The sequence below is a fragment of the Myxine glutinosa genome, chromosome 13, assembly GCF_964187855.1.
Source record: "Myxine glutinosa chromosome 13, kmMyxGlut1.1, whole genome shotgun sequence".
NCBI classification, from domain to species: Eukaryota; Metazoa; Chordata; class Myxini; order Myxiniformes; family Myxinidae; genus Myxine; species Myxine glutinosa.
This window is the reverse complement of record NC_136273.1, coordinates 47,043,808-47,060,516: the sequence shown is the minus strand read 5'-3', so window position 1 is coordinate 47,060,516 and position 16,709 is coordinate 47,043,808. Positions and strand designations below refer to the sequence as shown.

The 16,709-nt window shown below is 52.2% G+C and overlaps 1 protein-coding gene across 13 annotated transcripts in view; it reads right to left on the bottom strand.

Moving 5' to 3' along the window:
* The window catches only part of LOC137438908 (nicotinamide/nicotinic acid mononucleotide adenylyltransferase 2), a 141,319-nt gene that overhangs the window by 82,102 nt on the left and 42,508 nt on the right, over positions 1 to 16,709 (bottom strand). The window lies entirely within an intron of this gene.

Sequence of the window (16,709 nt, the reverse complement as noted above, 5' to 3'; positions counted from 1 at the left end):
ACCCATTCTAAGTGGGAAGGGGGTACCCATTCCAAGTGGGAAGCGGGTACCCATTCTAAGTGGGAAGGGGTACCCATTCTAAGTGGGAAGGTGGTACCCATTCTAAGTGGGAAGGGGGTTCTCATTGTAAGTGGGAAGGGGGTACCCATTCTAAGTGGGAAGCAGGTACCCATTCTAAGTGGGAAGGGGTATCCATTCTAAGTGGGAAGGGGGTACCCATTCTAAGTGGGAAGGGGGTACCCATTCTAAGTGGGAAGGGGTATCCAGTCCAAGTGGGAAGCGGGTACCCATTCTAAGTCGGAAGGGGGTACCCATTCTAAGTGGGAAGGGGGTACCCATTCTAAGTTGGAAGGGGTATCCATTACAAGTGGGAAGGGGGTACCCATTCTAAGTGGGAAGGGGGTACCCATTCTAAGTTGGAAGGGGTATCCAGTACAAGTGGGAAGCGGGTACCCATTCTAAGTGGGAAGGGGGTACCCATTCTAAGTGGGAAGGGGTATCCAGTACAAGTGGGAAGGGGGTACCCATTCTAAGAGGGAAGGTGGTACCCATTCTAAGTTGGAAGGGGGTACCCATTCTAAGTGGGAAGGGGGTACCCATTCTAAGTGGGAAGGGGGTACCCATTCTAAGTGGGAAGGGGTATCCAGTACAAGTGGGAAGGGGGTACCCATTATATGTGGGAAGAGGGTACCCATTCTAAGTGGGAAGGGGGGTACCAATTCTAAGTGGGAAGGGGGTACCCATTCTAAGTTGGAAGGGGGTACCCATTCCAAGTGGGAAGCGGGTACCCATTCTAAGTGGGAAGGGGTATCCATTCTAAGTGAGAAGGGGGTACCCATTTTAAGTGGGAAGGGGGTTCTCATTGTAAGTGGGAAGGGGGTACCCATTCTAAGTGGGAAGGGGTATCCATTCTAAGTGGGAAGGGGGTACCCATTCTAAGTGGGAAGGGGTATCCAGTCCAAGTGGGAAGCGGGTACCCATTCTAAGTCGGAAGGGGGTACCCATTCTAAGTGGGAAGGGGGTACCCATTCTAAGTGGGAAGGGGGTACCCATTCTAAGTAGGAAGGGGGTACCCATTCTAAGTGGGAAGGGGGTACCCATTCTAAGTGGGAATGGGGTACCCATTCTAAGTGGGAAGGGGTATCCAGTCCAAGTGGGAAGCGGGTACCCATTCTAAGTCGGAAGGGGGTACCCATTCTAAGTGGGAAGGGGGTACCCATTCTAAGTGGGAAGGGGGTACCCATTCTAAGTAGGAAGGGGGTACCCATTCTAAGTGGGAAGGGGGTACCCATTCTAAGTGGGAATGGGGTACCCATTCTAAGTGGGAAGGGGGTACCCATTCTAGGGTGGGAAGGGGGTACCCATTCTAAGTGGGAAGGGGGTACCCATTCTAAGTGGGAAGGGGGTACCCATTCTAAGTGGGAATGGGGTACCCATTCTAAGTGGGAAGGGGGTACCCATTCTAGGGTGGGAAGGGGGTACCCATTCTAAGTGGGAAGGGGGTACCCATTCTAAGTGGGAAGGGGGTACCCATTCTAAGTGGGAAGGGGGTACCCATTCTAAGTGGGAATGGGGTACCCATTCTAAGTGGGAAGGGGGTACCCATTCTAAGTGGGAAGCGGGTACCCATTCTAAGTGGGAAGGGGGTACCCATTCTAAGTTGGAAGGGGTATCCAGTACAAGTGGGAAGGGGGTACCCATTCTAGGGTGGGAAGGGGGTACCCATTCTAAGTGGGAAGGGGGTACCCATTCTAAGTGGGAAGGGGGTACCCATTCTAAGTGGGAAGGGGGTACCCATTCTAAGTGAGAATGGGGTACCCATTCTAAGTGGGAAGGGGGTACCCATTCTAAGTGGGAAGCGGGTACCCATTCTAAGTGGGAAGGGGGTACCCATTCTAAGTGGGAAGGGGGTACCCATTCTAAGTGGGAAGGGGGTACCCATTCTAAGTGGGAAGGGGGTACCCATTCTAAGTTGGAAGGGGTATCCAGTACAAGTGGGAAGGGGGTACCCATTCTAAGTGGGAAGGGGGTACCCATTCTAAGATGGAGGGGTATCCAGTACAAGTGGGAAGGGGGTACCCATTCCAAGTTGGAAGGGGTACCCATTCTAAGTGGGAAGGGGGTACTCATTCTAAGTGGGAAGGGGATACCCATTCTAAGTGGGAAGGGGGTACCCATTCCAAGTTGGAAGGGGTACCCATTCTAAGTGGGAAAGGGGTACTCATTCTAAGTGGGAAGGGGATACCCATTCTAAGTGGGAAGCGGGTACCCATTCTAAGTGGGAAGGGGGTACCCATTCTAAGTTGGAAGGGGTACCCATTCTCAGTGGGAAGGGGGTACCCATTCTAAGTGGGAAGCGGGTACCCATTCTAAGTGGGAAGGGGGTACCCATTCTAAGTGGGAATGGGGTACCCCTTCTAAGTGGGAAGGGGGTACCCATTCTAAGTGGGAAGCGGTTACCCATTCTAAGTGGGAAGGGGGTACCCATTCAAAGTGGGAAGGGGGTACCCATTCTAAGTGGGAAGGGGGTACCCATTCAAAGTGGGAAGGGGGTACCCATCCTAATTGGGAAGGGGGTATTCTAAGTGGGAAGGAGGTACCCATTCTAAGTGGGAAGGGGGTACCCATTCTAAGTGGGAAGCGGTTACCCATTCTAAGTGGGAAGGGGGTACCCATTCTAAGTGGGAAGGGGATACCCATTCTAAGTGGGAAGGGGGTACCCATTCTAAGTGGGAAGCGGTTACCCATTCTAAGTGGGAAGGGGGTACCCATTCAAAGTGGGAAGGGGGTACCCATCCTAATTGGGAAGGGGGTACCCATTCTAAGTTGGAAGGAGGTACTCATTCTAAGTGAGAAGGGGGTACCCATTCTAAGTGGGAAGGGGATACCCATTCTAAGTGGGAAGGGGGTACTCATTCTAAGTTGGAAGGGGTACTCATTCTAAGTGGGAAGGGGGTACCCATTCTAAGTGGGAAGCGGTTACCCATTCTAAGTGGGAAGGGGGTACCCATTCAAAGTGGGAAGGGGGTACCCATCCTAATTGGGAAGGGGGTACCCATTCTAAGTTGGAAGGAGGTACTCATTCTAAGTGAGAAGGGGGTACCCATTCTAAGTGAGAAGGGCGTACCCATTCTAAGTGGGAAGGGGGTACTCATTCTAAGTGGGAAGGGGGTACCCATTCCAAGTGGGAAGTGGGTACCCATTCTAAGTGGGAAGGGGTACCCATTCTAAGTGGGAAGGTGGTACCCATTCTAAGTGGGAAGGGGGTACCCATTCTAAGTTGGAATGGGTATCCAGTACAAGTGGGAAGGGGGTACCCATTCTAAGTGGGAAGGGGGTACCCATTCTAAGTGGGAAGGGGGTACCCATTCTAAGTTGGAAGGGGTATCCAGTAGAAGTGGGAAGGGGGTACCCATTCTAAGTGGGAAGGGGGTACCCATTCTAAGATGGAGGGGTATCCAGTTCAAGTGGGAAGGGGGTACCCATTCCAAGTTGGAAGGGGTACCCATTCTAAGTGGGAAGGGGGTACCCATTCGAAGTAGGAAGGGGGTACCCATTCTAAGTGGGAAGCGGGTACCCATTCTAAGTGGGAAGGGGGTACCCATTCTAAGTTGGAAGGGGTATCCAGTACAAGTGGGAAGGGGGTACCCATTCTAAGTGGGAAGGGGGTACCCATTCTAAGTGGGAAGGGGATACCCATTCTAAGTGGGAAGCAGGTACCCATTCTAAGTGGGAAGGGGGTACCCATTCTAAGTTGGAAGGGGTATCCAGTACAAGTGGGAAGCGGGTACCCATTCTAAGTGGGAAGGGGGTACCCATTCTAAGTTGGAAGGGGTATCCGGTACAAGTGGGAAGGGGGTACCCATTCTAAGTTGGAAGGGGTACACATTCTCAGTGGGAAGGGGGTACCCATTCTAAGTGGGAAGTGGGTACCCATTCTAAGTGGGAAGGGGGTACCCATTCTAAGTGGGAAGGGGGTACCCCTTCTAAGTTGAAAGGGGGGTACTCATTCTAAGTGAGAAGGGGGTACCCATTCTACGTGGGAAGGGGATACCCATTCTAAGTGGGAAGGGGGTACCCATTCTAAGTGGGAAGCAGGTACCCATTCTAAGTGGGAAGGGGGTACCCATTCAAAGTGGGAAGGGGGTACCCATCCTAATTGGGAAGGGGGTACCCATTCTAAGTGAGAAGGGCATACCCATTCTAAGTGGGAAGGAGGTACTCATTCTAAGTGAGAAGGGGGTACCCATTCTAAGTTGAAAGGGGGTACTCATTCTAAGTGAGAAGGGGGTATCCAGTACAAGTGGGAAGGGGGTACCCATTCCAAGTTGGAAGGGGTACCCATTCTAAGTGGGAAGGGGGTACCCATTCTAAGGAGGAAGGGGGTACCCATTCTAAGTGGGAAGCGGGTACCCATTCTAAGTGGGAACGGGGTACCCATTCTAAGTTGGAAGGGGTATCCAGTACAAGTGGGAAGGGGGTACCCATTCTAAATGGGAAGGGGGTACCCATTCTAAGTGGGAAGGGGATACCCATTCTAAGTGGGAAGCAGGTACCCATTCTAAGTGGGAAGGGGGTATCCATTCTAAGTTGGAAGGGGTATCCAGTACAAGTGGGAAGCGGGTACCCATTCTAAGTGGGAAGGGGGTACCCATTCTAAGTTGGAAGGGGTATCCGGTACAAGTGGGAAGGGGGTACCCATTCTAAGTTGGAAGGGGTACCCATTCTCAGTGGGAAGGGGGTACCCATTCTAAGTGGGAAGTGGGTACCCATTCTAAGTGGGAAGGGGGTACCCATTCTAAGTGGGAAGGGGGTACCCCTTCTAAGTTGAAAGGGGGTACTCATTCTAAGTGAGAAGGGGGTACCCATTCTAAGTGGGAAGGGGATACCCATTCTAAGTGGGAAGGGGGTACCCATTCTAAGTGGGAAGCAGGTACCCATTCTAAGTGGGAAGGGGGTACCCATTCAAAGTGGGAAGGGGGTACCCATCCTAATTGGGAAGGGGGTACCCATTCTAAGTTGGAAGGAGGTACTCATTCTAAGTGAGAAGGGGGTACCCATTCTAAGTGAGAAGGGCGTACCCATTCTAAGTGGGAAGGGGGTACCCATTCCAAGTGGGAAGCGGGTACCCATTCTAAGTGGGAAGGGGGTTCTCATTGTAAGTGGGAAGGGGGTACCCATTCTAAGTGGGAAGGGGTATCCATTCTAAGTGGGAAGGGGGTACCCATTCTAAGTGGGAAGGGGGTACCCATTCTAAGTGGGAAGGGGTATCCAGTCCAAGTGGGAAGCGGGTACCCATTCTAAGTGGGAAGGGGGTACCCATTCTAAGTGGGAAGGGGGTACCCATTCTAAGTGGGAAGGGGGTACCCATTCTAAGTGGGAATGGGGTACCCATTCTAAGTGGGAAGGGGGTACCCATTCTAAGTGGGAAGCGGGTACCCATTCTAAGTGGGAAGGGGGTACCCATTCTAAGTTGGAAGGGGTATCCAGTACAAGTCGGAAGGGGGTACCCATTCTAGGGTGGGAAGGGGGTACCCATTCTAAGTGGGAAGGGGGTACCCATTCTAAGTGGGAAGGGGGTACCCATTCTAAGTGGGAAGGGGGTACCCATTCTAAGTGAGAATGGGGTACCCATTCTAAGTGGGAAGGGGGTACCCATTCTAAGTGGGAAGCGGGTACCCATTCTAAGTGGGAAGGGGGTACCCATTCTAAGTGGGAAGGGGGTACCCATTCTAAGTGGGAAGGGGGTACCCATTCTAAGTGGGAAGGGGGTACCCATTCTAAGTTGGAAGGGGTATCCAGTACAAGTGGGAAGGGGGTACCCATTCTAAGTGGGAAGGGGGTACCCATTCTAAGATGGAGGGGTATCCAGTACAAGTGGGAAGGGGGTACCCATTCCAAGTTGGAAGGGGTACCCATTCTAAGTGGGAAGGGGGTACTCATTCTAAGTGGGAAGGGGATACCCATTCTAAGTGGGAAGGGGGTACCCATTCCAAGTTGGAAGGGGTACCCATTCTAAGTGGGAAGGGGGTACTCATTCTAAGTGGGAAGGGGATACCCATTCTAAGTGGGAAGCGGGTACCCATTCTAAGTGGGAAGGGGGTACCCGTTCTAAGTGGGAAGCGGGTACCCATTCTAAGTGGGAAGGGGGTACCCATTCTAAGTTGGAAGGGGTACCCATTCTCAGTGGGAAGGGGGTACCCATTCTAAGTGGGAAGTGGGTACCCATTCTAAGTGGGAAGGGGGTACCCATTCTAAGTGGGAATGGGGTACCCCTTCTAAGTTGAAAGGGGGTACTCATTCTAAGTGAGAAGGGGGTACCCATTCTAAGTGGGAAGGGGATACCCATTCTAAGTGGGAAGGGGGTACCCATTCTAAGTGGGAAGCGGTTACCCATTCTAAGTGGGAAGGGGGTACCCATTCAAAGTGGGAAGGGGGTACCCATCCTAATTGGGAAGGGGGTACCCATTCTAAGTTGGAAGGAGGTACTCATTCTAAGTGAGAAGGGGGTACCCATTCTAAGTGAGAAGGGCGTACCCATTCTAAGTGGGAAGGGGGTACTCATTCTAAGTGGGAAGGGGGTACCCATTCCAAGTGGGAAGTGGGTACCCATTCTAAGTGGGAAGGGGTACCCATTCTAAGTGGGAAGGTGGTACGCATTCTAAGTGGGAAGGGGGTACCCATTCTAAGTTGGAATGGGTATCCAGTACAAGTGGGAAGGGGGTACCCATTCTAAGTGGGAAGGGGGTACCCATTCTAAGTTGGAAGGGGTATCCAGTGCAAGTGGGAAGCGGGTACCCATTCTAAGTGGGAAGGGGGTACCCATTCTAAGTGGGAAGGGGGTACCCATTCTAAGCTGGAAGGGGTATCCGGTACAAGTGGGAAGGGGGTACCCATTCTAAGAGGGAAGGTGGTACCCATTCTAAGTTGGAAGGGGGTACCCATTCTAAGTGGGAAGGGGGTACCCATTCTAAGTGGGAAGGGGGTACCCATTCTAAGTGGGAAGGGGGTACCCATTCTAAGTGGGAAGGGGGTACCCATTCTAAGTGGGAAGGGGATACCCATTCTAAGTGGGAAGGGGGTACCCATTCTAAGTGGGAAGGGGGTAGCCATTCTAAGTGGGAAGCGGGTACCCATTCTAAGTGGGAAGGGGGTACCCATTCTAAGTGGGAAGGGGGTACCCATTCTAAGTGGGAAGGGGGTACCCATTCTAAGTTGGAAGGGGTATCCAGTACAAGTGGGAAGGGGGTACCCATTCTAAGTGGGAAGGGGGTACCCATTCTAAGATGGAGGGGTATCCAGTACAAGTGGGAAGGGGGTACCCATTCCAAGTTGGAAGGGGTACCCATTCTAAGTGGGAAGGGGGTACCCATTCGAAGTAGGAAGGGGGTACCCATTCTAAGTGGGAAGCGGGTACCCATTCTAAGTGGGAAGGGGGTACCCATTCTAAGTTGGAAGGGGTATCCAGTACAAGTGGGAAGGGGGTACCCATTCTAAGTGGGAAGGGGGTACCCATTCTAAGTGGGAAGGGGATACCCATTCTAAGTGGGAAGCAGGTACCCATTCTAAGTGGGAAGGGGGTACCCATTCTAAGTTGGAAGGGGTATCCAGTACAAGTGGGAAGCGGGTACCCATTCTAAGTGGGAAGGGGGTACCCATTCTAAGTTGGAAGGGGTATCCGGTACAAGTGGGAAGGGGGTACCCATTCTAAGTTGGAAGGGGTACACATTCTCAGTGGGAAGGGGGTACCCATTCTAAGTGGGAAGTGGGTACCCATTCTAAGTGGGAAGGGGGTACCCATTCTAAGTGGGAAGGGGGTACCCCTTCTAAGTTGAAAGGGGGTACTCATTCTAAGTGAGAAGGGGGTACCCATTCTAAGTGGGAAGGGGATACCCATTCTAAGTGGGAAGTGGGTACCCATTCTAAGTGGGAAGCAGGTACCCATTCTAAGTGGGAAGGGGGTACCCATTCAAAGTGGGAAGGGGGGTACCCATCCTAATTGGGAAGGGGGTACCCATTCTAAGTGAGAAGGGTGTACCCATTCTAAGTGGGAAGGAGGTACTCATTCTAAGTGAGAAGGGGGTACCCATTCTAAGTGAGAAGGGCATACCCATTCTAAGTGGGAAGGGGGTACCCATTCCAAGTGGGAAGCGGGTACCCATTCTAAGTGGGAAGGGGTACCCATTCTAAGTGGGAAGGTTTGTACCCATTCTAAGTGGGAAGGGGGTACTCATTGTAAGTGGGAAGGGGGTACCCATTCTAAGTGGGAAGCAGTTACCCATTCGAAGTGGGAAGGGGTATCCATTCTAAGTGGGAATGGGGTACCCATTCTAAGTGGGAAGGGGGTACGCATTCTAAGTGGGAAGGGGTATCCAGTCCAAGTGGGAAGCGGGTACCCATTCTAAGTCGGAAGGGGGTACACATTCTAAGTGGGAAGGGGGTACCCATTCTAAGTTGGAAAGGGTATCCAGTACAAGTGGGAAGGGGGTACCCATTCTAAGTGGGAAGGGGGTACCCATTCTAAGTTGGAAGGGTTATCCAGTACAAGTGGGAAGCAGGTACCCATTCTAAGTGGGAAGGGGGTACCCATTCTAAGTGGGAAGGGGTATCCAGTACAAGTGGGAAGGGGGTACCCATTCTAAGAGGGAAGGTGGTACCCATTCTAAGTTGGAAGGGGGTACCCATTCTAAGTGGGAAGGGGGTACCCATTCTAAGTGGGAAGGGGGTACCCATTCTAAGTGGGAAGGGGGTACCCATTCTAAGTGGGAAGGGGGTACCCATTCTAAGTGGGAAGTGGGTACCCATTATATGTGGGAAGAGGGTACCCATTCTAAGTGGGAAGGGGGTACCAATTCTAAGTGGGAAGGGGGTACCCATTCTAAGTGGGAAGCGGGTACCCATTCTATGTGGGAAGGGGGTACCCATTGTAAGTGGGAAGGGGGTATTCATTCTAAGTGGGAAGGGGGTACCCATTCTAAGTTGGAAGGGGTATCCAGTACAAGTGGGAAGGGGGTACTCATTCTAAGTGAGAAGGGGGTACCTATTCTAAGTGGGAAGGGGGTACCCATTCTAAGTGGGAAGGGGGTACCCATTCTAAGTGGGAAGGGGGTACCCATTCTAAGTGGGAAGGGGGTACCCATTCTAAGTGGGAAGGGGGTACCCATTCAAAGTGGGAAGGGGGTACCCATTCTAAGTGGGAAGGGGGTACCCATTCTAAGTGGGAAGCGGGTACCCATTCTATGTGGGAAGGGGGTACCCATTGTAAGTGGGAAGGGGGTATTCATTCTAAGTGGGAAGGGGGTATCCATTCTAAGTTGGAAGGGGTATCCAGTACAAGTGGGAAGGGGGTACCCATTCTAAGTGGGAAGGGGGTACCCATTCTAAGATGGAGGGGTATCCAGTACAAGTGGGAAGGGGGTACCCAATCCAAGTTGGAAGGGGTACCCATTCTAAGTGGGAAGGGGGTACCCATTCTAAGTGGGAAGGGGGTACCCATTCCAAGTGGGAAGCGGGTACCCATTCTAAGTGGGAAGGGGTACCCATTCTAAGTGGGAAGGTGGTACCCATTCTAAGTGGGAAGGGGGTACTCATTGTAAGTGGGAAGGGGGTACCCATTCTAAGTGGGAAGCAGTTACCCATTCGAAGTGGGAAGGGGTATCCATTCTAAGTGGTAAGGGGGTACCCATTCTAAGTGGGAAGGGGGTACCCATTCTAAGTGGGAAGGGGTATCCAGTCCAAGTGGGAAGCGGGTACCCATTCTAAGTCGGAAGGGGGTACCCATTCTAAGTGGGAAGGGGGTACCCATTCTAAGTTGGAAGGGGTATCCAGTACAAGTGGGAAGGGGGTACCCATTCTAAGTGGGAAGGGGGTACCCATTCTAAGTTGGAAGGGGTATCCAGTACAAGTGGGAAGCAGGTACCCATTCTAAGTGGGAAGGGGGTACCCATTCTAAGTGGGAAGGGGTATCCAGTACAAGTGGGAAGGGGGTACCCATTCTAAGAGGGAAGGTGGTACCCATTCTAAGTTGGAAGGGGGTACCCATTCTAAGTGGGAAGGGGGTACCCATTCTAAGTGGGAAGGGGGTACCCATTCTAAGTGGGAAGGGGGTACCCATTCTAAGTGGGAAGGGGGTACCCATTCTAAGTGGGAAGTGGGTACCCATTATATGTGGGAAGAGGGTACCCATTCTAAGTGGGAAGGGGGTACCAATTCTAAGTGGGAAGGGGGTACCCATTCTAAGTTGGAAGGGGGTACCCTTTCTAAGTGGGAAGGGGGTACCCATTCTAAGTGGGAAGCGGGTACCCATTCTATGTGGGAAGGGGGTACCCATTGTAAGTGGGAAGGGGGTATTCATTCTAAGTGGGAAGGGGGTACCCATTCTAAGTTGGAAGGGGTATCCAGTACAAGTGGGAAGGGGGTACTCATTCTAAGTGAGAAGGGGGTACCTATTCTAAGTGGGAAGGGGGTACCCATTCTAAGTGGGAAGGGGGTACCCATTCTAAGTGGGAAGGGGGTACCCATTCTAAGTGGGAAGGGGGTACCCATTCTAAGTGGGAAGGGGGTACCCATTCAAAGTGGGAAGGGGGTACCCATTCTAAGTGGGAAGGGGGTACCCATTCTAAGTGGGAAGCGGGTACCCATTCTATGTGGGAAGGGGGTACCCATTGTAAGTGGGAAGGGGGTATTCATTCTAAGTGGGAAGGGGGTACCCATTCTAAGTTGGAAGGGGTATCCAGTACAAGTGGGAAGGGGGTACCCATTCTAAGATGGAGGGGTATCCAGTACAAGTGGGAAGGGGGTACCCAATCCAAGTTGGAAGGGGTACCCATTCTAAGTGGGAAGGGGGTACCCATTCTAAGTAGGAAGGGGGTACCCATTCTAAGTGGGAAGCGGGTACCCATTCTAAGTGGGAAGGGGGTACCCATTCTAAGTTGGAAGGGGTATCCAGTACAAGTGGGAAGGGGGTACCCATTCTAAGTGGGAAGGGGGTACCCATTCTAAGTGGGAAGGGGATACCCATTCTAAGTGGGAAGCAGGTACCCATTCTAAGTGGGAAGGGGGTACCCATTCTAAGTTGGAAGGGGTATCCAGTACAAGTGGGAAGCGGGTACCCATTCTAAGTGGGAAGGGGGTACCCATTCTAAGTTGGAAGGGGTATCCGGTACAAGTGGGAAGGGGGTACCCATTCTAAGTTGGAAGGGGTACCCATTCTCAGTGGGAAGGGGGTACCCATTCTAAGTGGGAAGTGGGTACCCATTCTAAGTGGGAAGGGGGTACCCATTCTAAGTGGGAAGGGGGTACCCCTTCTAAGTTGAAAGGGGGTACTCATTCTAAGTGAGAAGGGGGTACCCATTCTAAGTGGGAAGGGGATACCCATTCTAAGTGGGAAGGGGGTACCCATTCTAAGTGGGAAGCAGGTACCCATTCTAAGTGGGAAGGGGGTACCCATTCAAAGTGGGAAGGGGGTACCCATCCTAATTGGGAAGGGGGTACCCATTCTAAGTTGGAAGGAGGTACTCATTCTAAGTGAGAAGGGGGTACCCATTCTAAGTGAGAAGGGCGTACCCATTCTAAGTGGGAAGGGGGTACCCATTCCAAGTGGGAAGCGGGTACCCATTCTAAGTGGGAAGGGGTACCCATTCTAAGTGGGAAGGTGGTACCCATTCTAAGTGGGAAGGGGGTTCTCATTGTAAGTGGGAAGGGGGTACCCATTCTAAGTGGGAAGCAGGTACCCATTCTAAGTGGGAAGGGGTATCCATTCTAAGTGGGAAGGGGGTACCCATTCTAAGTGGGAAGGGGATACCCATTCTAAGTGGGAAGGGGTATCCAGTCCAAGTGGGAAGCGGGTACCCATTCTAAGTCGGAAGGGGGTACCCATTCTAAGTGGGAAGGGGGTACCCATTCTAAGTTGGAAGGGGTATCCATTACAAGTGGGAAGGGGGTACCCATTCTAAGTGGGAAGGGGGTACCCATTCTAAGTTGGAAGGGGTATCCAGTACAAGTGGGAAGCGGGTACCCATTCTAAGTGGGAAGGGGGTACCCATTCTAAGTGGGAAGGGGTATCCAGTACAAGTGGGAAGGGGGTACCCATTCTAAGAGGGAAGGTGGTACCCATTCTAAGTTGGAAGGGGGTACCCATTCTAAGTGGGAAGGGGGTACCCATTCTAAGTGGGAAGGGGGTACCCATTCTAAGTGGGAAGGGGTATCCAGTACAAGTGGGAAGGGGGTACCCATTATATGTGGGAAGAGGGTACCCATTCTAAGTGGGAAGGGGGTACCAATTCTAAGTGGGAAGGGGGTACCCATTCTAAGTTGGAAGGGGGTACCCATTCTAAGTGGGAAGGGGGTACCCATTCTAAGTTGGAAGGGGTATCCAGTACAAGTGGGAAGGGGGTACCCATTCTAAGTGGGAAGGGGGTACCCATTCTAAGTTGGAAGGGGTATCCAGTACAAGTGGGAAGCAGGTACCCATTCTAAGTGGGAAGGGGGTACCCATTCTAAGTGGGAAGGGGTATCCAGTACAAGTGGGAAGGGGGTACCCATTCTAAGAGGGAAGGTGGTACCCATTCTAAGTTGGAAGGGGGTACCCATTCTAAGTGGGAAGGGGGTACCCATTCTAAGTGGGAAGGGGGTACCCATTCTAAGTGGGAAGGGGGTACCCATTCTAAGTGGGAAGGGGGTACCCATTCTAAGTGGGAAGTGGGTACCCATTATATGTGGGAAGAGGGTACCCATTCTAAGTGGGAAGGGGGTACCAATTCTAAGTGGGAAGGGGGTACCCATTCTAAGTTGGAAGGGGGTACCCTTTCTAAGTGGGAAGGGGGTACCCATTCTAAGTGGGAAGCGGGTACCCATTCTATGTGGGAAGGGGGTACCCATTGTAAGTGGGAAGGGGGTATTCATTCTAAGTGGGAAGGGGGTACCCATTCTAAGTTGGAAGGGGTATCCAGTACAAGTGGGAAGGGGGTACTCATTCTAAGTGAGAAGGGGGTACCTATTCTAAGTGGGAAGGGGGTACCCATTCTAAGTGGGAAGGGGGTACCCATTCTAAGTGGGAAGGGGGTACCCATTCTAAGTGGGAAGGGGGTACCCATTCTAAGTGGGAAGGGGGTACCCATTCAAAGTGGGAAGGGGGTACCCATTCTAAGTGGGAAGGGGGTACCCATTCTAAGTGGGAAGCGGGTACCCATTCTATGTGGGAAGGGGGTACCCATTGTAAGTGGGAAGGGGGTATTCATTCTAAGTGGGAAGGGGGTACCCATTCTAAGTTGGAAGGGGTATCCAGTACAAGTGGGAAGGGGGTACCCATTCTAAGTGGGAAGGGGGTACCCATTCTAAGATGGAGGGGTATCCAGTACAAGTGGGAAGGGGGTACCCAATCCAAGTTGGAAGGGGTACCCATTCTAAGTGGGAAGGGGGTACCCATTCTAAGTGGGAAGGGGGTACCCATTCCAAGTGGGAAGCGGGTACCCATTCTAAGTGGGAAGGGGTACCCATTCTAAGTGGGAAGGTGGTACCCATTCTAAGTGGGAAGGGGGTACTCATTGTAAGTGGGAAGGGGGTACCCATTCTAAGTGGGAAGCAGTTACCCATTCGAAGTGGGAAGGGGTATCCATTCTAAGTGGTAAGGGGGTACCCATTCTAAGTGGGAAGGGGGTACCCATTCTAAGTGGGAAGGGGTATCCAGTCCAAGTGGGAAGCGGGTACCCATTCTAAGTCGGAAGGGGGTACCCATTCTAAGTGGGAAGGGGGTACCCATTCTAAGTTGGAAGGGGTATCCAGTACAAGTGGGAAGGGGGTACCCATTCTAAGTGGGAAGGGGGTACCCATTCTAAGTTGGAAGGGGTATCCAGTACAAGTGGGAAGCAGGTACCCATTCTAAGTGGGAAGGGGGTACCCATTCTAAGTGGGAAGGGGTATCCAGTACAAGTGGGAAGGGGGTACCCATTCTAAGAGGGAAGGTGGTACCCATTCTAAGTTGGAAGGGGGTACCCATTCTAAGTGGGAAGGGGGTACCCATTCTAAGTGGGAAGGGGGTACCCATTCTAAGTGGGAAGGGGGTACCCATTCTAAGTGGGAAGGGGGTACCCATTCTAAGTGGGAAGTGGGTACCCATTATATGTGGGAAGAGGGTACCCATTCTAAGTGGGAAGGGGGTACCAATTCTAAGTGGGAAGGGGGTACCCATTCTAAGTTGGAAGGGGGTACCCTTTCTAAGTGGGAAGGGGGTACCCATTCTAAGTGGGAAGCGGGTACCCATTCTATGTGGGAAGGGGGTACCCATTGTAAGTGGGAAGGGGGTATTCATTCTAAGTGGGAAGGGGGTACCCATTCTAAGTTGGAAGGGGTATCCAGTACAAGTGGGAAGGGGGTACTCATTCTAAGTGAGAAGGGGGTACCTATTCTAAGTGGGAAGGGGGTACCCATTCTAAGTGGGAAGGGGGTACCCATTCTAAGTGGGAAGGGGGTACCCATTCTAAGTGGGAAGGGGGTACCCATTCTAAGTGGGAAGGGGGTACCCATTCAAAGTGGGAAGGGGGTACCCATTCTAAGTGGGAAGGGGGTACCCATTCTAAGTGGGAAGCGGGTACCCATTCTATGTGGGAAGGGGGTACCCATTGTAAGTGGGAAGGGGGTATTCATTCTAAGTGGGAAGGGGGTACCCATTCTAAGTTGGAAGGGGTATCCAGTACAAGTGGGAAGGGGGTACCCATTCTAAGATGGAGGGGTATCCAGTACAAGTGGGAAGGGGGTACCCAATCCAAGTTGGAAGGGGTACCCATTCTAAGTGGGAAGGGGGTACCCATTCTAAGTAGGAAGGGGGTACCCATTCTAAGTGGGAAGCGGGTACCCATTCTAAGTGGGAAGGGGGTACCCATTCTAAGTAGGAAGGGGGTACCCATTCTAAGTGGGAAGCGGGTACCCATTCTAAGTGGGAAGGGGGTACCCATTCTAAGTTGGAAGGGGTATCCAGTACAAGTGGGAAGGGGGTACCCATTCTAAGTGGGAAGGGGGTACCCATTCTAAGTGGGAAGGGGATACCCATTCTAAGTGGGAAGCAGGTACCCATTCTAAGTGGGAAGGGGGTACCCATTCTAAGTTGGAAGGGGTATCCAGTACAAGTGGGAAGCGGGTACCCATTCTAAGTGGGAAGGGGGTACCCATTCTAAGTTGGAAGGGGTATCCGGTACAAGTGGGAAGGGGGTACCCATTCTAAGTTGGAAGGGGTACCCATTCTCAGTGGGAAGGGGGTACCCATTCTAAGTGGGAAGTGGGTACCCATTCTAAGTGGGAAGGGGGTACCCATTCTAAGTGGGAAGGGGGTACCCCTTCTAAGTTGAAAGGGGGTACTCATTCTAAGTGAGAAGGGGGTACCCATTCTAAGTGGGAAGGGGATACCCATTCTAAGTGGGAAGGGGGTACCCATTCTAAGTGGGAAGCAGGTACCCATTCTAAGTGGGAAGGGGGTACCCATTCAAAGTGGGAAGGGGGTACCCATCCTAATTGGGAAGGGGGTACCCATTCTAAGTTGGAAGGAGGTACTCATTCTAAGTGAGAAGGGGGTACCCATTCTAAGTGAGAAGGGCGTACCCATTCTAAGTGGGAAGGGGGTACCCATTCCAAGTGGGAAGCGGGTACCCATTCTAAGTGGGAAGGGGTACCCATTCTAAGTGGGAAGGTGGTACCCATTCTAAGTGGGAAGGGGGTTCTCATTGTAAGTGGGAAGGGGGTACCCATTCTAAGTGGGAAGCAGGTACCCATTCTAAGTGGGAAGGGGTATCCATTCTAAGTGGGAAGGGGGTACCCATTCTAAGTGGGAAGGGGATACCCATTCTAAGTGGGAAGGGGTATCCAGTCCAAGTGGGAAGCGGGTACCCATTCTAAGTCGGAAGGGGGTACCCATTCTAAGTGGGAAGGGGGTACCCATTCTAAGTTGGAAGGGGTATCCATTACAAGTGGGAAGGGGGTACCCATTCTAAGTGGGAAGGGGGTACCCATTCTAAGTTGGAAGGGGTATCCAGTACAAGTGGGAAGCGGGTACCCATTCTAAGTGGGAAGGGGGTACCCATTCTAAGTGGGAAGGGGTATCCAGTACAAGTGGGAAGGGGGTACCCATTCTAAGAGGGAAGGTGGTACCCATTCTAAGTTGGAAGGGGGTACCCATTCTAAGTGGGAAGGGGGTACCCATTCTAAGTGGGAAGGGGGTACCCATTCTAAGTGGGAAGGGGTATCCAGTACAAGTGGGAAGGGGGTACCCATTATATGTGGGAAGAGGGTACCCATTCTAAGTGGGAAGGGGGTACCAATTCTAAGTGGGAAGGGGGTACCCATTCTAAGTTGGAAGGGGGTACCCATTCTAAGTGGGAAGGGGGTACCCATTCTAAGTTGGAAGGGGTATCCAGTACAAGTGGGAAGGGGGTACTCATTCTAAGTGAGAAGGGGGTACCTATTCTAAGTGGGAAGGGGGTACCCATTCTAAGTGGGAAGGGGGTACCCATTCTAAGTTGGAAGGGGGTACCCATTCTAAGTGGGAAGGGGGTACCCATTCTAAGTGCGAAGGGGGTACCCATTCTAAGTGGGAAGGGGGTACCCATTCTAAGTGGGAAGGGGGTACCCATTCTAAGTGGCAAGGGGGGTATCCAGTACAAGTGGTAAGGGGGTATCCGGTGCAAGTGGGAAGGGGGTATCCGGTGCAAGTGGGAAAGGCG